Here is a 21,698-nt window from a genome sequence, read left to right as displayed (position 1 = left end):
TGAGACATTAGCTAATATATTTATTTTGAGGTGTTGGAATCTCTCAGGAGAAGGCAGCTTCCTATGTACAAAGAAATAGCAAAAGAAACTCCAAAACCCCACACTGCTTGGTTTAAGAGATGCGAATGAAATTCTGTGGAAGAACACTGAACAAGTGATAGACATTATAGGTTTTTAAACAGAGGTTGGATTAGATTTTTATCTGTGATTTCTGCTCTGTGGGGGGTTGGATAAGATGACCTCTGGGCTGCCTCCCACCTCTACAGTACTATGATTCTAAAAAGACTCAAGCATGTGTCTAGGTATTGAGAAAAAGCCCATACTTGATAACCTTGTGAAAGGCAGATGCATTGATACTTGAAAGGAGAATGTCCTTTCTTGCTGTGCATTACTTGCTGGAGCCACAGCAATAAGAACTTGATTTGAGAACAATGGTAAGAATATAGTGCAGATGGTGGTCGGAAATGTAAAAAGAATGTGCCAGCCAGATAAAATACCTTTCTTCACATTCAGAGGAGCTTCAAAGGAATGTGAAGAAAACAATCTGGAACAACAAAGGATTGTGCAAGGACAATGACTGTCTGTAGTTGGGCTGAATTTGACCACATTTCCAATATCCTGGAAGTGAGCTGGGTTGGGCAAAATTGAACATGGGGAGGCAAGTTGGGAGTTGGGCTAAATTGTGCCATTGTCCAAATAATCTACAGAGGGCAGAGCTAGCACCCTACTTCCCTCTGATGTGGTAGTGGGGTGTGGTCATGCTGGGCTGGCATGGGTGGCATGGGACACAGGTGGCGCTGTGGGCTAAACCACTGAACCCCTTGGGCTTGCCGATCGGAAGGTCGGTAGTTTGAATCTGCTTGACAATAGTGAGCTCCTGTTGCTCTGTCCCAGCTTCTGCCAGTTTGAAAGCACACTAGTGCAAGTATATAAATAGGTACCGCTGCTGTGGGAAGGTAAACAGCCTTTCCATGTGCTCCGGCACTTGTCACAGTGTCCCATTGCACCAGAAGCAGTTTAGTTATGCTGGCCACGCTAAGTCATGCTGGCGCCGCTCAAGCAAAAACATTATTTTCCCCGCATGAGGGAAGGCAAGGCGGTGGCTCGCACCATGTAGCTAACAAGCAGCTTCCCCAGCAGGGTGCAGAACTGCTTCACATTGCAGCCGCCCAGGTGCTCCCCACTTCCTCTGGCGGGGGGCATTGCTGCCACAGACACCGGCAGGTGTCACTCCTGAGGCGTCTCCGAGTTCCTGCCGCCGCAACTGCCCTTCCTGAGGTCAGTCGCCAGCAGCTCCATGGTGGAAATTCGAACTGTTGCTCCTTTTCACTCTTCCCCACACCGGAAGAAAATATTGCTGCACGCGCAATGGACGGAGAAGGGGCTTGTCTCGAGCAGCTGCCTGCCTCACTTTTGACCCCCAAGCCTGTCTGTCGCAAAAACCATCACTCTCATGCGCTATGCCTGCTGCCTGGATTCTCGGATGATCCCTGGGCTGGATTTAGAAGGCAATTGGGCCTGATCCAACCCATGGGCCTTAGTTTGCCAACCCATGTCTAAGATGCTATTCAGTACATTAGGAGAGAGAGGGGGGGGGACTTCCATCAGCCACTGGGTCCCAGGAGCTCACAGAAGGGGATCCTCTTACATTCTGCAGTGCAACACATAGGAACCATTCCCCTTAATTAGAGAATGCAAAGTGGAATTAACTGACATGGAATCACTGAAGCCTTTATGGTCTTTACTTTCGTGGTGCTTTTATGACCTCCCACAGCTCAGAATCCTGCGGGACAGCTCCTTCCTAGTGGCTTCTTTTTGAAAAGGCTTTTTTGTGTTCTCATTTGCAAAGTGCTTGGCTCCCTTCCATCCTGCCCTCAAAGAATTCTGCCTCTCTCATCGCAATCCCCCACCCCTATCTATATTCCTCCCTCCAGGCTAAACAACACATATTTTTCCTCCTATCTTTTTTTTTTTTTTACTTATTTAATTTGTGTTTGTAGAGCGACTCAATGGTATATTAGTATAATGTAATTACAACTTCTCTCTCTATTCTTTTTTCTTTTTAATGCTTTCAGTAACCAATAAGTGCCACATTTCTTGCTGCTCAGTCATCCTAAACAGTGACAGTATTAGAGGAGGGACAGGCTGGCCAAGGGTCTTCCTTTGCCAAACATAGCCATCTCTTTCAGGGTAGGGAACTGGATCCAAGATGGTCATTTCTCTTACTACTTGCAAGCCAATTTGGGTGGGATTCTACCTTGCTGTAAACCACACATGAGCTGTAAACCAGAGGACAAACATTGGATGGGATTAGCATAACATGTGAACTGGGAAATGATACGGAAGCCACAACCAAGCTGGCTTCTAAACTTTCTTCTCTTGAACTTTGAATGGGCTTTTATAAATGGCTAAACAAGCTACACGCACACACAGAGACTGAATGAACAAAACACAGAAATGTAGGAAGAGAATTGTTGAGATCATGGAATGCCCAGCAAGGCAATCAAGACAAGTAAGAAACCAATCAAGGCAAGTGGGGAAAGAACAATCAAAGGGATCATCTCAAGGGGGCTGAAGAAGAAAGTGGAAAGTTTATCACATGACATGGAGATGCAATTATTGTGTGGAAGATAGTGGTGCCATTTTACCTTGACATTTCTCTCTCTCCTTGTCTAAAGAAAATATCACAGGTAAAGATTTGCTTACTCTCTACATAGGAAGCTGTCTTGCATGATGTCAGACTATTTGACCATCTAGCTCACTTTATCCAGCAGCACCTGTTACCAGATAATTTTGGCAGCAGATGCCAGAGATTTGCATGCAAAGAAAATACCTTGCCACTGAGGTGTACTCCCTCCCTAGTGATCCTGGACTGGGCAGGACCAACCATGTGACCAATACAGGAAGCGCTATCAGCATTCTAAATGGACTTCATTTGCCAACATCAAAAACAAGAATAAAACCTGATTGGCTACATAGCCCTGTCATAGCATCCCATCCTGTATGTGATCCCTGATTGTCTGGGATCACTTGAAAAGGAACAAAACAGGCAAAAGTAATATTAACTCTGGATATTTAGAGGTAGACATCATTCCCCATCTTTTGCCCCAACATTCATTCATGAATAATATTGAAGCCACACCTGTCTCCAGAATAAGATCCCTCCCTGTAGAAGTGCTTAATGATGTTTGCATTAATCTTGTAAGGTTGTCTGCTATTCTGAATGAGAAGGAAGAGAGAGACATTTGCAAAGAAAAGCCGGGGGGGGGGGGTTGGAGGTAGAGATATGTTAAGTGGTGCCATTTTACCTTGACATTTCTCTCTCTCCTTGTCTAAAGAAAATATCACAGGTAAAGATTTGCTTACTCTCTACATAGGAAGCTGTCTTGCATGATGTCAGACTATTTGACCATCTAGCTCACTTTATCCAGCAGCACCTGTTACCAGATAATTTTGGCAGCAGATGCCAGAGATTTGCATGCAAAGAAAATACCTTGCCACTGAGGTGTACTCCCTCCCTAGTGATCCTGGACTGGGCAGGACCAACCATGTGACCAATACAGGAAGCGCTATCAGCATTCTAAATGGACTTCATTTGCCAACATCAAAAACAAGAATAAAACCTGATTGGCTACATAGCCCTGTCATAGCATCCCATCCTGTATGTGATCCCTGATTGTCTGGGATCACTTGAAAAGGAACAAAACAGGCAAAAGTAATATTAACTCTGGATATTTAGAGGTAGACATCATTCCCCATCTTTTGCCCCAACATTCATTCATGAATAATATTGAAGCCACACCTGTCTCCAGAATAAGATCCCTCCCTGTAGAAGTGCTTAATGATGTTTGCATTAATCTTGTAAGGTTGTCTGCTATTCTGAATGAGAAGGAAGAGAGAGACATTTGCAAAGAAAAGCCGGGGGGGGGGGTTGGAGGTAGAGATATGTTAAGATTTTGACCTATTGATTTGTACATTTGTACATTCGTCTTCCATGTTATAACAATGAGATAATAATACACCATAGAAATTATTCAATGCTTCTTTCCCTAAAGTTACTATTTTTCTCTGGGATTTTTGTTTAAAGAACCTCACAAGTAGGATTCAGTTCTTATGAGAAGCAGGTCACCTTCCAAACTATATGCTAAAAGCACATTTATACCACTTTAACATTCATTCATTCCCACTAAGAATCCTGGGAGCCACAGTCCCAGCATCCTTAACAAGCATTTATCAAGATTGTGGGGGGCATGTTGTTAAAATAGTATGAGTGCTTTAAACTTATGGTGTGAGTATGACCTCAGGCCACAAAATGCATGGTGTGTAACCTGTTGGAAGAGAAGGCAGAGTTTAATGGTTTTATACTGGTTTGCCAGCAAATTTGCACCTGTGAGAAAAGGAGAAAAAGGTTAGTCATTTTGACAGGGATGTCCCCTGTGACCATTATTGTTTATTTTAGTATGAGAGACCCTGGCTAGAAGTTTAAAATCTGATGAAGAAATAAAGGGAATAACATTAGGGTACAAAGCATATACACGTAAGGCATTTGCAGGCATTTGTGGTAACTGTGGAAGACCCTATGGTCCTGGAACTGATTTCTAAATTTGGATACGTTGAAGGCTTTAAAATAAACAAAAGCAAAACAAAAGTGCTGGTGAATAATGTGACTGACCAATATAAAAAATAATTACAATTATTAACAGGATTAATGATTGAGAGAGAAAAAAATAAATATTTAGGAGTGTGGATAACATCTAAGAATATAAATATTTTAAAAGATAACTATATGACGGCTTGAAGAGAAATAAAGAAAAATCTGGAGGTGTGGGGAAGGATGAACTTATCGTTATTGGGAAGGATGTCGGTAATTAAAATGAATGTGCTGCCAATAATGTTATTTTTATTTCAAGCAATACCTTTGGTCAGCAAGGTAGGACACTTCGGAGAATGGCAAAAAGACATTACAGTGGTACCTTGGGTTAAGTACTTAATTCGTTCCGGAGGTCCGTTCTTAACCTGAAACTGTTCTTAACCTGAGGTACCAGGTTAGCTAATGGGGCCTCCAGCTGCCACCGCGCCGCCAGAGCATGATTTCTGTTCTCATCCTGAAGCAAAGTTCTTAACCCAAGGTACTATTTCTGGGTTAGCGGAGTTTGTAACCTGAAGCGTATGTAACCTGAAGCGTCTGTAATCTGAGGTACCACTGTACCAGATTTGTCTGGCAGGGGAAGAAACCAAGAATAAAATATAAATTGTTGATACTCTAAAGAAAGAGGTGAGTTCTCCCTGCCGGATTTAAGTATATATTATGAGGTGTCCTGCCTATGCTGGCTAAAGGAATGAATATCATTTTAAAAAATACTGATGTTTTAGATCCTGAAGGCCATGATAATAATGGCTGGCATGCATATTTGTGGTACGATAAAGTTAAAGTACATAGACCTTTCCTAAACCATGTAGTAAGGAAAGTGTTTTATGAAGTATGGGAAAAATATAAAAAAATATTAGAACAAAAAACACCATGATGGCTTTCCCAGGTATCTTTAAAAAAAATAAACATGAGAAATGATTGGGCAACTTATAAATAATTATTAATGGAAGTAGAACACAAGTTAAAATTAAAGAGGTATGAAGATATAAGAGGACTATTAACTGATTGGTTACAATATCATCAGCTTAATGACATATTTAAGATGGACAAAAGGAAAGGCTTTTCTAATTAAACCTCTAATTTTGAAAAAGTGTTATTAGAAAATAAGACTTAATTGCTTTCTAAAATGTATAAATTAATATTAGAATGGCATACAAGAGATGAAGATGTCAAATCAGTTACGATACACTGGACCAGGGACTTTGGGTATAATATACAACTTGCAGCATGGGAGAGGCTATGGAACTGGGATTTAAAGTTCACAGCATGTTATACTTTGAAAGAAAACTATATGAAAATGATGTATTAGTGGTATTTAGCTCCTAGTAAATTAGCTAAAATGTACAAAACAAAGTCAAATACATGCTGGAAATGTAAGGAAAAGGAAGGCACCTTTTATCACATGTGGTGGACTTGTAAAGTAATAAAAGAATTCTGGGAAATGATATATAATGAACTGGGGAAAATGTTTAAAATAACCTTTTCTTTTTTAAAAAAAAACCCTGAAGCTTTCCTTTTAGGGATTTTAGGTGCCGAAATACCAATGGACCAGATGAGACTATTTATGTATGGGACAGCTGCTGCCCGGATGTTACTTGTATTTTTGGTTTTTATGGAAGCCGCCCAAAGTGGCTGGCGAGGCCCAGCCAGATGGGCGGGGTATAAATAATAAATTATTATTATTATTATTATTATTATTATTATTATTATTATTATTATTATTGCCCAGCGATGGAAAGAAGATATAATACCTGCCAGAGAAGAACAGCAGATTAAACTGATGAATTATCCTGAGATGGCAAAAATGACCGGAAGAATTAGAAACCAGGAGGACCAAAAATTTAATAAGGAATGGAGAAAAGATATAACTTGCCTTAAAAAATCATTATAAACAATTGAAATTATTCCTGATTGTTCAAGTTACTTCCCATAAACTTGATCCATGTTGCCTTTACAACAGCCGTATACAGTATGTTACGAAAATAAAAGCCGGTCCCATTATTCCAACTGCTTTCACACTTGATCCTGATTTCCGCTGGTATGTGTCACCCAAAAGCCTTCCCCCCCCCCACCCCCATAAACACAGCCCTTGAGCTGAAAAAAGAGAAAAAGTTCCCTGCCCCGGCTTATTGTTAAAAGCCACCCAGAGAACTTAATTGGCTGGAAGATGAAAACTACAAAACAAAGAAAAGATCCCATCATTTCCAACTGAATTGCTTCTTTGTTCTAATGTTAAGACTTCTATGTGCCATTTGGAGATTGATTGACTTATTTGTGGGATGGAAATAAGCCGTTCCCTCTTAAAGAAGAAGAAAAGTCTGAATTTTGTTTCTGTTTTCAGCCATGGAGGTTGCTTTCCCATAATCGAAAAAGGTTTTGATGGGAGGGGTGCAGCTGTGGCTCAGATGTCCCCTGAAACTCCCTGAGACAATTCAGGGAGACTTGAAACCCCCTTGGTTACTGTGGATCCCAATCCTGCCGCTGCTGAAGCAAGAAGGCTCCGAAACGGGCTGGAAGAGAATGACGCTGGGTCTTCAAGCTCTCTGCCAGTGAGCCAGCTTCCATATCTGCCATGGCAGGTGCAGATTCCCTTCTCAATTTGGCTAACTGGAACTAAGTTAAAGATGTGGAGAATATGTGGGGAACAAGCTGCTGACAAATTTGGCTGCTGGAACCAAGGTTGGTGATGAAGTTGATTCCTGCCGTAGAGAATTGGAAGAGGAGAAGGGTAGCTCTATGGTTTTAAGGTTCCTTGTTTTTGTGGTTACCCTTAATGGAATAAATGCTTACAAAAGAGGACCCTAGAGTTTAAACTAACTTTAGCTTGATATACCTGGCTGTATTTAAGTAAAAGAGAATAAATACAGAATGAGTTATGAGGAAATTGCATGTGCAGAGCTTGTGAAGTGAAGGAGGAGGGGAAGAGATTTATATTTTTTTCTTCTTTGTGTCAAGGGATGATTACACACACCCCTCCAGAAGGAAGATATAATTTAGTTTGGAATATTGGAACTGACTGCAATAAATTTGGAATTGTGTTGGAAAGGGGTATGTGAAAAGGACACTGTGTGTGTGTTTATGTGTTGTGTTGTGTTGTGTTGTGCTGGTGGGAGGGTGGGCACACACTAAAAAGAGATATTACCCACCCTCACCCAGACTGAGGAGAAAAAAAGGAAAATGAGAAATTGGAAATAAAGACCACAAGTTTGAGTTGCTGGAGATGATTGCTTTTTCAAAAAGAAGAGAGATTTGAACTATGTTTGGAAATATAGCTGATTGCTAAACTGTCAAAGCAATGGTGGAGGGGAGGGGATCTTGCTAGTATTTTAAAGTTTTCAAGGAATAATTATCTTCCTCCCCAATGGTCTTTGTGGGCCAGTTTCTACGATGATGTGTGTAGGGCTGTATAACGAGAGCCCTTCTTGCTTAGAGTTAATACCAGATGGCTGTCCTTGAGAAATAATCTTACAACAGATAATAGAGTGCAAACACTGTGGAGACAACATGAATTGCAAAATATGGAACTGGATAGGAATTGGACACTGGCTGTGAGGAGTGTAGATTGGAAAAGGGAAGATGGGTAACTACTGAAAGGTGAAGGATAGAGGAGAAGGCAGCACACCCATGAAGAAAAGAAAGAAAAATTAATATAAAATTATAAGTAATGATTTAAAGTGGATAGGCAACGGGATGTATAATCTCTTTTGTTCTTTAAGGGAATATGTTATTGTTATGTAAATATACAAGCAGGAATTGATAAATTGATAATGGGGAAGGAAAAAAATAAAAATTGTAAAAATTGTAAATCAAATATAAGGAATAAAATGTGAATTAGAAATAAATATGTAAAATCAAGCAGCTATGGGGGAAAGTTGGGAAGCATCTAGAACGAAGAGCAGGAAGTCAATTTTTGGAAAAACTGTATAAAATATAATGTGATTTGGTATTGATTTGTTAAAAATTTGCAAAACGAATAAATATTATTTGACAAAAGAAAGAATAAAAGTTCCAGGGCAACATAAAAAGTAAAGAAAAATACGATAAAATGGCATAATTCAAAATAAATTTAACAGCCCTCTAAAAGATAATTAAAGTAAAGGGACCCCTGACCATTAGGTCCAGTCGTGACCGACTCTGGGGTTGCGGCACCCATCTCGCTTTATTGGCCGAGGGAGCCGGCATACAGCTTCCGGGTCATGTGGCCAGCATGACTAAGCCGCTTCTGGCAAACCAGAGCAGCGCACGGAAATGCCGTTTACCTTCCCGCTGGAGTGGTACCTATTTATCTACTTGCACTTTGACGTGCTTTTGAACTGCTAGGTTGGCAGGATTTGGGACTGAGCAACGGGAGCTCACCCCGTTGCGGGGATTCAAACTGCCGACCTTCTGATTGGCAAGTCCTAGGCTCTGTGGTTTAACCCACAGCACCACCCATGTCCCAAAAGATAATTGGTGCTACTTAAATACCTGGGGGAGTAAAAAGAAACTCTTAGCCTGGTGCCAAAATGATGGCAAGGTTGCTGCCAAATGGACCTCTCTCTCACACAAGGCACCAAGACGAGGAAGTACAAAACTGAGAAGGTTCATTTGGAGGGAACCAAATTTTGGGCTCACTCAGGGAGCCATGCTATGAAGGATTACCAAACTTTGCCCTGATTTGATAAATGGAGAAATGATATAGAGAAGACCCATTCTCTCCTCATCCCCCTCCAGACCTCCACTAGTGTGGTAGTACGTGGGGAAGGGTTTCAGGGTTCATGCAGGGTTCCTGGAGGAAATAGTCCCTATATGTATAAGGCTTTAAAAGTCAAAAACAGCCCAGAAAGAAATGGTAGTCCGTGAACCTTATAAAGTAAGTTCCCTGAGGCAAAGGCTTTGGGACATTTCACATAGCGACCTGCGATCTCAATCCCATGTAAATTGTGGCCCGGTAGCAGCAGAAATCCAATATGGGTACGATTTTCAGATACCCTCATATCTTAGGAACCTGTCTGTACCAACCTATCGGCGTTTATTTACCAAGGCCAGACCACGTGTATTTCCATCGGAAGTGCTAAATGGTAGACTGAGAGGCGTCCCTTATCAGAATAGGGTTTGTTTATGTTCTCAGGACGTCGATTGCATGAAGCATATTTTACTGCATTGTGGGCAGTACGAGCAAACAAGGGACCAACTGATCAAATCCTTACTGGCAAATCTGCCGGGAAAATTTGAAGCCTCCCATATTAAATATCTTTTGGATGACAGGTCTAATGATATTACACTGGCCGTGGCAAAGTTTCTCTCGGAAGTTAAAAGAAACAAGGATCATCACGCTTGAGACAAGAAAAAACAACCCCCTTGGTTCCTCCCTCTTCTGTGGTTAGCTGTCTTAACTGTATTTTGTTCTGAAATTGTTGGATGGGTCTTGGGATTGCAATAAAGATTTTATTTATTATTTATTATAAAGGTAGTTGAGTTCATTACAGAAATAGTGGGATATAATATTATTATATTATATTAATTATTGCACTACATTGTATCACTGGATAGTTTAAAAACAAACAAACAAACCTCAAAGCAGTTTAGAAAAAAATAAAACAGTAAAATCAATAAGAATTTACAATCCTACTTTAAAACATACAAAAATTAAAATACTAAAACAGATTAAAATTATTTCGACTTTCTGCCCCCATCATTGCATTTAACAGCTTGCCAGTTGGCCACGGGTGGGAAGGAATTCAATACAGGCAGGTGAGGTTTGGAAGAAGGATAGATTGTTCACCCCCTTCCCTCACAGCCTATTTCACTTTCATGTTGGCTACTTTGCTTCCTCCATGGCTGCACTGGATTACATTGGACTTCTTGATCCTTTGACTTCCTAGCCTGCTAAGAGGAGGTTAGCTTGTGTTTCCCTCGCAAATGCAGCAAGATAGTGCTGAGGCCACACTCTTTGTGGGGGGCAGTCAAGTACCATGGTGCTTAAAAGTAGGGTTGCCATATTTTGAAGAGCAAAAAAGAGGACACACCCCATACCCTCAAACAGCAACAATTATTATTTTATTATTTATACCCCACCCATCCCACTGGGTTGCCCCAGCCACTCCGGGCAGCTTCCAACACATATAAAAACATAACATTAAACATTAAAAAGCTTCCCTATACAAGGCTGCCTTCAGATGTCTTCAGAAGGCATAATGGCAAAAATAAATACAATTCAATGGTCCAAGCCGTATGGTGATCAAAGGAAAGGAGCTAAGCTTTTAGGGGGGAAATGGGGTGCCAGGTGCTTCAGCCATCTCCTCTACTCTTGTGCTCAACAAGTAAAAACATATTCTAGTACTAACACCTTGAACTTGGCCTGGTAGCAAATTGGCAAACACTGCAGACCTCAGAGCACAGGTGCAGACAAGACCTCACTCCCATCAGCATTCACGCTGCAGCATTCTGCACAAATTGCAGCTTCCAGATCAAGTGCATGGGAAGCCATGAATAGCTTGCCATGAAATACTATCCTCTTAGCAGGCAAGTAAATGGTTTCCCCAGCCAGCCACATTTTGTAGTTCAATTTGCACGGCTTGCAATATGGAATACAACATGAATGCAGAAATCCAAAACAATTTTCTGAAAAGGCAATACAAAAGCTGACTCTCACAATTAAGACAGGCAGCGACAGGCAACCAACAGGAGCAAGAAAACATCCATTAAATGCACAACAGGGGCAGGAAAACATCCATTAAAACAGTTTTAAGCTGGCACTGAAAAGGCACATGAAGCTGTGCCAAACCGACATTTGTGGGGGAGGGTGCTGAGGGCTGGTCTAAGATATTTCGCTGCCTGAGACGAAACAGGAAATTATATTTCCCTCCCCACTCAATCTTCACAGTCCCCACCCAAAGGTTCATGGTAGGGATGGGCAAAACTTTAAATCTCTCATTTTTCCAATCTTAAATTCTGTTGCCCCCTTTCCCACATTGGTTTGCAGTAAATGAATAATAATAAAAAGCCTCATAAAAGCTGATGAGCATTTTAGTGAATTTCTCCTAATAGTACACTGCTCAACGAAGCAGCTTTTCCTAATATGATGCATTTTTGCATATTATTTTCACAAATATAGGCATCTTTTTGCATTCACACTTTTACCCTCATATATGCATCCTTGTACACATTAATTGGGAGACGCGGGTGGCGCTGTGGGTAAAACCTCAGTGCCTAGGACTTGCCGATCGTATGGTCAGCGGTTCGAATCCCTGTGACGAGATGAGCTCCCGTCGTTCGGTCCCAGCTCCTGCCCACCTAGCAGTTTGAAAGCACTCTTAAGTGCAAGTAGATAAATAGGGACCGCTTTATAGCGGGAAGGTAAACGGTGTTTCTGTGTGCTGCGCTGGTGCTGGCTCGCCAGCTGCAGCTTCCGTCATGCTGGCCACGTGACCCAGAAGTGTCTTCAGACGGCACCGGCTCACGGCCTCTAGAGCGAGATGAGCACGCAACCTCAGAGTCGGACACGACTGGCCCGTACAGGCAGGGGTACCTTTACATTACACATTAATTGGCTGGAGCACAATTTGGGAAAGTGCTGCATTTCAGTCTGCATATTGCTTTGGAAAGTGCAGATTCCAGGGGGTTGCTTGAAACACAAACTGAATCGAATTTCCCATCCCTAGCGCACAGTATCTGAGACAAGTGCCTTCCCTGGGAGTAAACCACAACAATAATCAATTAAACAACTGACAGTTTGCTGTTGTTGCACACAGGGCTGGCCCTATTGTTAGAGTAAGATGACTGCCAGCATGGAGAAGTGGTTATGTCATTGGGGCCTGGGGAACAGGGGTTCAAATCTCAAGTCAGCCATGAAGCTCTCTTGGTGACCTTGGGGGCCTAGACACCATCTCTCACCCTGAATTACTTCATGGCATGGAGAGGGAGAGAGCCATGTATGCTCCCTTGAGCACCTGGGAGCAAAGGTGGAATATAAAAACAAAGATGTAAAAGCAAATGAATACAGATGTTTAGTGGTGCACACTGTGCCTTCCACCCTCAGGACACTGCCCCATCACCAGTGTTGAAGGAAGATTCAATTGCCCAGCTTCTGTACATAGGATTGTGAGAGTGGCACCATCTTGTCTTTTTCCTCAGGCAACAAAATGTCTGGCGCAATTCCTGTTTTCAGGCAATGCCTGAATTCAGCTGCTTGAGGCATTGCTTCATTCTGCCTAATGTGGAGTAGCCACCAGCTCACATGATTTTAAAAGATGGTTAGAAACATTCCAGAAGAACAAGGGTATTGATGACTACTGCCCATGGCAGCTATGCTACACTTTCACTGTCTGCAGCAACATTAGTTGCTAGGAATTGCAGGTGAAGAAACTGCTGTTGTGCTCAAGTCGTGTTTGTGGGCTTCCCATGAACATCCTGCTTGTCACTGTGATCACAGAGTGCTCCTCTATGTCACCACTTATGGTATGCCAAAGGTGAGGTAAAATAGGACACTTCTCTCCAGTCTGGTATACCCACCTAAGATACATGATGCATGCTGAGCACATTGCATTATGGAAACCAAGTGAGAATATGCTCATAACCTCCATCCAAACATGTAAAAGATATTATCAGAGTTCAAAGCCACATTTCAACAAGGTCCAGTGATGGGTGTGGCCTGGGAGAGTTCTGAGGGCCAGAAAGGCAGGCCTGGAGGGCCATATTGCATCCCCTTCCAGGACCAGAATTTTCTCACCCCTCTTTTAGCATGGGCCCCCCAGCTGCTATTTTTAGAAGAGTACAGGGAAGAGATAATTTAACTCAATTTAGTGGAAATAACAGGTGTGTGGGGGTTTCATAAGCACCCTCAACCCTAACTCTTCCTCATCCTGATTTGAACATTGTATTTAATAGTGACAAAGAGGATTTGCTTTTTTCAATTAAAAAGAGAGAGAGAGATTAGAGGCAGGCAATTGTGACCTTATTTGAGAGGGGAAATAAATAAATAAACAGACTTTCCTCCACTTGTGCACCCAGAGGGTTTGCCTCACTTACCAGGCTTTGGGGAGGGAATGGAAGGGCTCTGATAGTACCCCAAAACCTTCACACCACTTTCAGGAGCCATCTTCCCAAAGCCCAGTAAGCAAGCTGCCAGGCTTTGAGAAGGAAGCACAAGGGCTCTTGGCCAGAGCCATATCAGTGCCTTCCCAAAGCTGGATAATTGAGGTGATAGGCTTGGAGAAGGATGTGTAAGAGCTCTGGGATGCAACTGAAGTGCCAGGCTTTGGGAAGAAGGCACAGGGCTCTGAGACAGTGGGCTTTGGGAAGGAGGAGTGCTTCGCTGCCAGCAGTGCCATCTTTAGGGTGGTGCAAGGAATGATTGTGAAAATAAGAAATATTTGGGGGGTAAGGAGGTGCCAGGCTGAGGCAGTGGGCTTTGGGAAGGAGGCTCCAGGGTTTTGAGGTGCCAGGTTTCATTGCACAGTGCAGTCTATAGGGTGAATTTTTTTGTCCTTGATTAGGGTGGTGTATTACCGAAGTTCACCCCTGCTGCCAGAGCCATCTCATTGCCTTCCTCAGCCCAGTAACTGAGGTGCTGGGATTTTGAAGTAGGTGCCAGGCTTCGTGAAAGAGGTGCAAGGGCTGGGTAAATGAGGCACCACATTTTGGCAAGGAGGTGTGTGAGCTTTGAGGTGCCAGGCGCGCTGTGGACTTTGGGATGATGCAAGGAATTATTGTGAAAATAAGAAACATTTAGGGAGGGCACCAGATATTATCTTGAGGTGCTGGGCTTCCGGCAGGAGCTGCAAGGGCTCAGAACCCTGCTTCGGGAAGGAGGGCTCTGGGGCACCAGGCTTGGGGGAGGAGCCAAGAGGGCTCTGGGACACTGCCAGAGCCATTTCACTCTCTTCCCAGAACAGGGTAATAGAGACACGCGGCTTTGGGAAGGAGGTTCTGGGGTTCTGGGATGGAAATGAGGCTCTGAGTTTTGGGAAGGAGGCGGTGAGGCTTAGGAGTCCCAGGCTTTGCAGCTGACAGTGTCTTTAGGGCAGAGCAAGGAATTATTGTGAAAATAAGAAATACTGGGAGGGAGGCACAAGAGCTGGATAACTGAGGTGCTAGGCTTCAGAAATGAGACGCAGCAGCTTTGAGGTGCTGGACATCATTGCCAAAAGCCTAATCTTTAGGAGATTATTTTTGTCCTCGCTCAGGGTACCATATTGACAAAGTCTGTATCTGCTGCTGGAGCCATCTCACTGGCTTCCTAAAGCCTAGTAACTGAGGCACTGTCCTTTGGGAAGGAGACACAAGGGCTCTAGGACATGCCACACTTTGGGAAGGAAGGGGGAGGGTTTGGGGAAGGAGGCGGGAGGATTCTGGAATGTTGCCAGAGCTCTATTACTGCCTTCCCATAACTTGATGCCTGAGGTGCTAGGCTTTGGGGAGTAATTGAGAGAGCTTTAGGACACTTTCAGGGCCATCTTGGCTGTGGAACACTATAGACAGCACTGTATTTATGGTGGAGGGTGGGCACAAGGGCCAGGTAAATGTGACAGGCATTGTGAACAAGGCACAAGAGCTCTCTCACTGCCTTCCCAAAGCCTTTGGGAAGGAGAGCCCAGCATATGGGAAGAAGGCAAGAGGGCTCTGGGAACCTCCATACCTTCCCAAAGCCTGGCACCTCAGTTAGGCAGCTTTGGGGAGGAACAAGTTTCACACAGACCATCACTAAGTCTATACTACCACACAAATGAAGCTTCCTCTTCTGTTCTTTTTTTTTTTAAGTCCTTGTTCACACAATGTCTAGTTTGCTTATGGAATTCATGGCTACAAGATATGCTTTCAGCTGCAAACTTAGACTTCATTAAAAGGGGGAGTCTTGGGCAAATCCATGGAGGATAAGGTCTGCTGAAGGCTATCCCCCTGAAGGCTAAGTGGAACCTTCAGCTTCAGAGGCAGTTTACCTCAAAACATTTGCTACTGCAGGAAAAACAGTTGGAAGAAGTGGTTTCCCCCACATGCCCTGCCTGTTAGTTTTTAATTCTTCCTGAAGACATCTAATTGGCTGGTGCTGGACTAGTTGGACCATCAATTCGATGCAACAGGGTTATGGTTAGTAAAAGTGGTTAGGTAAGGTTGCCAAAGTGAAAATTTGGGCATAAAAGTTATTGAGCTTTTGGGGGGAGAGGGGACAAAATTGTTGGGCTTTTCTTTGGGAATCCTAAATAAAATATATGGCAACCCTAGTTTATGCAAGGGTGCTTTAGCTATTACCAGTCTCTCTCTCTCTCTGTCTGTCTGTCTCCCTCCATCCCTCCCTCCCTCCCTCTCTCTGTGTGTTCGCAGATCTAAACCAAATAGGAATTTAAATTGCTCTGGTATACAGCTGGCATCCGCAAATCTATAGGCGGGCCCCAGAAATGGTGTCAGAGCTCCCCCTTCTGGGAGACACAGTGTCTTCATGGGATGAGTTTTTCTAGAGACAAGGAGAACAGACAAGGGTGATTTGGTTGTGTTGCCTGAAAGGTGCTTAAATATACCTGCATTTCATCAAAGGTTCCCATGTATAAAACCACATGTTTGAAACATGTTCATGCCCTTCCCCTGACAACCTTAACATATCAAGATTCAAATGTTCTTTTATTTGTTGTTTCTGCATCCTCTCTCTTCTTCCAATTTACCCCCTTTCTCCATCCTTGTCCCCGCTTTACCAAGACATTTTAAGATTATTCTGTCATCCCCTGATATTTCCCTCCCACTACACAAACAACCCCTCTTGCTTTGCATCGTGACATACCTAACCAACCCACACTGAGTCTGACAGCAGAACAGATTTTGAGATACATGTTAAAAAGCGACATTCAGACGTGAGTCTCCCACACACACACACACACACACACACTCTCACACACACACATAACACACTATTTCACAGGCAGAGATGGTTCCCTAATTCAGCTTAATTATTATGACAGTTTTCCCACCTTCCCAGCTCACCCCCTAATGTTAATCCTAAACACCTGCAAATTTGCTTATCAAAAAAAGAGAGAGAACCTGACTTTGTATAGCTGATGCCACAAATATTTCCAAGTTCTTAAATATGGAATTGTTGGGGAAGAAAGGGGGTAGGGTATACAGTGGGACCCCAGGGGCAGGGGAGTCAAAGCAAAGGCCATTCTCAGCAGTCCTCTCTTGGGGGACCAGCTTTTTCTCCCTGCAGCAATCACTACAAAATAAGACATTTCATCAGGGCAGTTGTCTGGCCCTATTAAATGCTGCCTTAAGGGGATTTTACAGTCTCTTAACTAGGCCCTGGAAAGAGAAGTGGGATAAACTTGGGAGCATTTTAATTTAGTACAATTGTCTTGCTGCCAGTGAGAGTTGAGCTATGCAAGCAAGGAAGTGTTGGTTCTGATCTCACTAGGGAGACTTGGGCATTTTCCGATGAATGTGCATCATCCATATTGCAAACCCATCCATGGTTCCACTCGTACGCACCATACCCTTATATCCCCCACTGGTTCCCTTCTATAAGCAGTGGTATCAACACCCACAAATGCACATGCTCAATGTTCACCCACCATTGTTGCCTTTACTCCCAGATGCTGCCCTAGGGGGAAAAAAGCATTGCCTTTTTTTCATACCCCAAACACATGAACATGAATGCATTAGAACTGATCTTCTCGCACAACCTCACAGATGCACTCACATTGCAGCCTCTTACTCACACACATGTTCTCACAGCAATAGCCCTCCTTCAACCCCCCCCCCACTTCATGCAGATGCCTCAATACCTCTGGACATGCATCCTACCCTATTTCTGGAACCAGTTAAAATGAAGGTACAATCCCATGTGTCTCGTGAGCATGGAGCACACTGGCAGACAGCCATGCTCTGTTGCACACATTTTCAAAAGTGCAAACACCGCTGTCTCACAGGCTTCCTCACACACTCCAACACTCACTTGCTAGGCTCACAGGACCATACACAAGATCCTTTCTCGTCCACCACCCTTACAACACTCCCTCAGTGATTTTCCAAGGTTACATATCCCAATCCTGTGTATCCCAGCTTACCCGAGAGATAAGCACACTTCCCTCTTTTGCAGGATCCTGTTTGCTTGCCTTTTTTTTCAAAATGAAGGAACTGCAGAGTCCTGAGGACATGAAAAGTGCAGTAAAAGGAAGATGAGGGAAAATGTGTGCAAAGCATTTTCTGCTGAGTGATTAAGGAGCTCTAGTGAAGGATAACCCCCCACCCCACCCCCATCAATGGCTGGAGGAAAACACGGACAGTGCGTCCTGCTAGTAGTGAGGGATGCGAGAGGTGAAAGCATATCTATTCACTTCTTAAGATTTGATCTGTACAGACAAGAGGGGCAGAGCTTGCCACAAAGTCCCTGGCAATGATGTCTGTGTATGTGGATGAATGACTGTGCATATCAGTTCAGGGCTGAGAGTAAGGGATACCCAATCAGGAGAGGGAGAATGTCACACCCTCCCAAAGAATTGGGTGTATGTGTCTGCTGCATGTGTTCTTGTTTGCATGCGTGGTGTGGGGGGAAGCGAAGACAGATCTCTCTTGTTTGGCCATTGCTGTTTGTATGTGCAACCACACAGTGTGGAAGTTTTGGGTGTGCAAGAGATGAGAAGAGGAACCTGCGTGCGACTGAGTGCAGAATGAAGCCTAAGTGTGCATGCAAGTTGTGTGCAACTGGGGCTGTCTGTGCAAGGAAGGAAACTGGGTGGGGATACATGCCTTGCTTTTTTTTTCTTTAAAAAAAACACACGTTTAGGGATACTCTCATTTTCACTCAAGAAAATCACCATTTTATAGTTCAAATTGGTGAAAATAAATACAGTAAATGGACAAAAGTACAAAGATTCAAAAAATGTTTAGGGGTATGTGTACCCCTGCATCCCCACAGGAAAGAAGCACTGGATACATGCGCATCAATTAAAAAAAAATGTATTTTATGAGAGAGGAGAGAAGAAGAGAGCTTTCTTTGGACAGTTTATGGAAATGGAAGGGGGACATGGTGAAACTTTGTGTGCAAGCAACCATAATGCAAAGTAATAAACTCTGTGTAGCTGTCTCTCTGTGTATGTGTGTGTGTGCACACATGCACATTTGAAATACAGAGAGAAGCTGTCTGCAATACCCTAGCATGCTTGTGAATAGCAGGCAAAATCTACGTGACCAAGTGGTATGTGTATTTGTGTGCATATAAAAGAAAAGGTGTTGATGGCAAAGTGTGTGTACGTAATACAAACGTGTGTGTGTGTGTGTGTGTGTGCCCATGCATGCCAGAGTAGGCCACCAGTGGTGTGTGCCTGTGCAACTCAGAGAGAGACACCAGCTATGCGTTATGAAAGGGAGACAAGCACCAATTCATGCGTTGTGTGAGACCAAAAGAAGACGACCTCTGTGAATAAATGTACTGCCTCGTGTGTGTGTGTGTGCGCACACACACACACACACACACACTCTCATGTCCATGCATGTGTTCATGTGTATAAAAGATAGTCCTGTGAGAGAGAGGGAAGCAGGCATGGTAAATTGATGTATAGGACCATCAACAGTGGGAAAGATGCTTGAATCTACCCAGAAATAGCTCTCACTCCCTCCAGAGTTCTTGCTAATCTCTTCTTCCTTTGCACCATCAGCCTACCTCTCTGTAACTCTTCTCAGACCAGCTTAACTCCTATTAAGAAAAGATTTCTCTCCTTTGGGTGGGACACGCTCCATCCCCCATCCTTTCCCCTACAGCTGTGATTTGGGGGTAGCGAATCTTTATACTGGAGTGGTTTGTCAATAGCCTTCTCATTATACTATGGCTTATGCATCAGAAGTAGCACTGAGCCTCTCTCCCGAGAGAGAGAGAGAGAGAGAGAGAGAGAGAGAGAGAGAGAGAGGTGTGTGTGTGTGTGTGTGTGTGTGTACATACTTCACCGCACCACCACTACCACGACGGACCACCTTCCCATTAAACCCCTGAATATATATTCTATGACCCTCCAGAGAATGGAGGAATGGCACAGTCTCCATCCATGCTGCATAAATTATTTAAAAGGCTGGCAAAGCTGAAGTTTAGCTTTCAGCTTGCTTCCACTTCCTAAGGTGCCCCCTCCCATCCTGGAGCACTCCCCTTAGAGACTCCTTTCCCATGCATGCATGGCACCCTGCTGTTCCAATGGATAGATAAATAGGTAAGAAGAGACCCACTGAATCAGACCCCAACATCCAGCTAGTCCACCATCCTGCTTCCCGCCGTGAACAGCTAGACAGACAGACCATTCTCCCTACATCTAATTTTAACACAATTCCTACCTAGTCTCCCCACATACCAGTGGGGCAGGGTGAGGAAGTAACCCCCCCCCCAAGCCTGGAATTCAAAGCTTGGATTGTCACTCTGCAAACCAAACACAGCAGTCTATTAAGCAAAGAGGACATTGTCTCCTTGGGGACTCCCCCCCCCCTCCAGGACTCTATTAGACTCTGTCCTGATCAATATATCTTGGCATAGACATCACGGGGGATGGCGGCTGGGCTGCGGTGGGGGCGCCGAGATTTTGCAAGCCCTCTCTTTCCATGCAGTTTGGTGAGATGCTACTTCAGCCTGAGCATAACGTGTGATTGCACTGCATGAAACAGCTGTACGTGTACACACACACACACACGTCCACCAAACACGCACACTAGCCTTTCCCTCCTTGCCGGGAAGTTTCCTTCAAAAATTATGACCCGAGATCATGACAAATCATGACAGTCCAGCAGAAATAATTCTACAAGGGTGTGTGTAGAGGCTGAAAGAGTTTTACACTTATACACACGGACACACGACAGATCTCGTCTGGGAATTGAACTACATACAGCCTGTGAGCGATCAGGCACCTGAACACACACGTACAGGTCTTGTCTGCGTTGTGTTGTGTTGCGGTCCGGCACACGCAAGCCCAGAGTTTCTGCGCGATTTTGTACATCCACCATTTAACCCTTTGCTTACTAAGTAGGGGGATACGAAACTGCAAAGCGACGTGTATGGGAACTGAATCCCTCAGATTTTGGCTGAGTGAATGAGGAAGGATGAAATCCGGAGAAAGATTGGAGCGATGGAAGGATTATTAATTTTTGGCGGGGTGGGGGGGAAAGGCAGCGCTGTTAAGGAGTGTGAGAGAGAATTCGGAAGAGAAGTCTGCCAGCCATAGAAGAACAGCGCTGCTGCTGGATCAGACCATTTTAGTCCGGTTTCCCACAGTGACTACCAAGATAGAGAGGCTAGATAACGAGGAATGCCTACGGGAGTTCTAGAGGGCGGCCCCACGAGAACGAGCTGGCCGATGTTGCGGCTGTCTGTGTGGCTGTCTGGCTGAGCAGAGTCAAAATAATAATAGTAAAATGCCTTTTCCCCTTACCGGATGTTAGTGCCCCTCTCTAGCGGAGATCTGGTTTCTCATTCGGCTCGGCAGGAACTTGTGGTGCGAGCCCTTCTGGATCCAGAGCGCATAGTGGGCGATTCTCCGCTGATGCTGCAGGCGTAGGAAGACTGGGGCTTTAGCAGTCCTTTTCATGCTCAGACAGAGAATCCCTCTCCTCGCCCCGGATCCCAGGCATTAAAAGGCAGAGATGCAAAAAGGAAGAGGTGTGGGGAATAGATGAAAAAGAAAATCCGGATGTTATTCCTTCCCTCTCTCCCCCACCTTCTTTTACCTATCCTTCTCCAGTCCTCTTTCCTTGTGTTCTTTCTGTATGATTATTATTATCCTTAATCCCCTCCCTGCCTTCCTCTGATGGATCAGTTTGCAGCCACCGGGGGCGAAACGAAGGCGCAAAAAGCAGCACAGAGAGAGAAGGTGGGAGGGAGGGAGAGAGGGAGGGAGGCGACCGAAATGAGCAAAGGCTGGAGGAAAAGGCGGGGCCTCGGTGCCGTCAGGGGCGGAGCTCTCGGCCCGGCTGAAGAAAATGAATGGGTAGAGGGAGGGAGGAGGGCGGGGCCGAGAGCCTGGAAGGGGGCTGGTCCTAAGAAGTCTCTCACTCCCTCTATCATTGGGACGTGGGAGCGGGGGCTGCGTTTTGAAACAGGGATGTCGGG

At 44.2% G+C, this 21,698-nt stretch overlaps 1 protein-coding gene across 2 annotated transcripts in view; it reads right to left on the bottom strand.

The window, feature by feature from the left end:
* Positions 1-21,487, bottom strand: part of BRINP1 (BMP/retinoic acid inducible neural specific 1) — a 106,747-nt gene extending 85,260 nt beyond the window's left edge. Inside the window, exon 1 of one of the 2 annotated variants that reach the window (XM_081896412.1) lies at positions 21,022-21,487. The gene's annotated coding sequence lies outside the window, so the exon portion shown is untranslated. Of the gene's footprint in view, positions 1-17,682; positions 17,766-21,021 lie in introns of those variants that run through there. The other variant, XM_081896413.1, reaches the window with a different exon arrangement.
* Positions 21,488-21,698: the final 211 nt, after the last annotated feature.

The sequence above is a fragment of the Podarcis melisellensis genome (assembly GCF_964234715.1).
Source record: "Podarcis melisellensis genome assembly, chromosome: Z".
Lineage (NCBI taxonomy): Eukaryota > Metazoa > Chordata > Lepidosauria > Squamata > Lacertidae > Podarcis > Podarcis melisellensis.
This window is presented reverse-complemented; position numbering and strand designations above follow the sequence as displayed.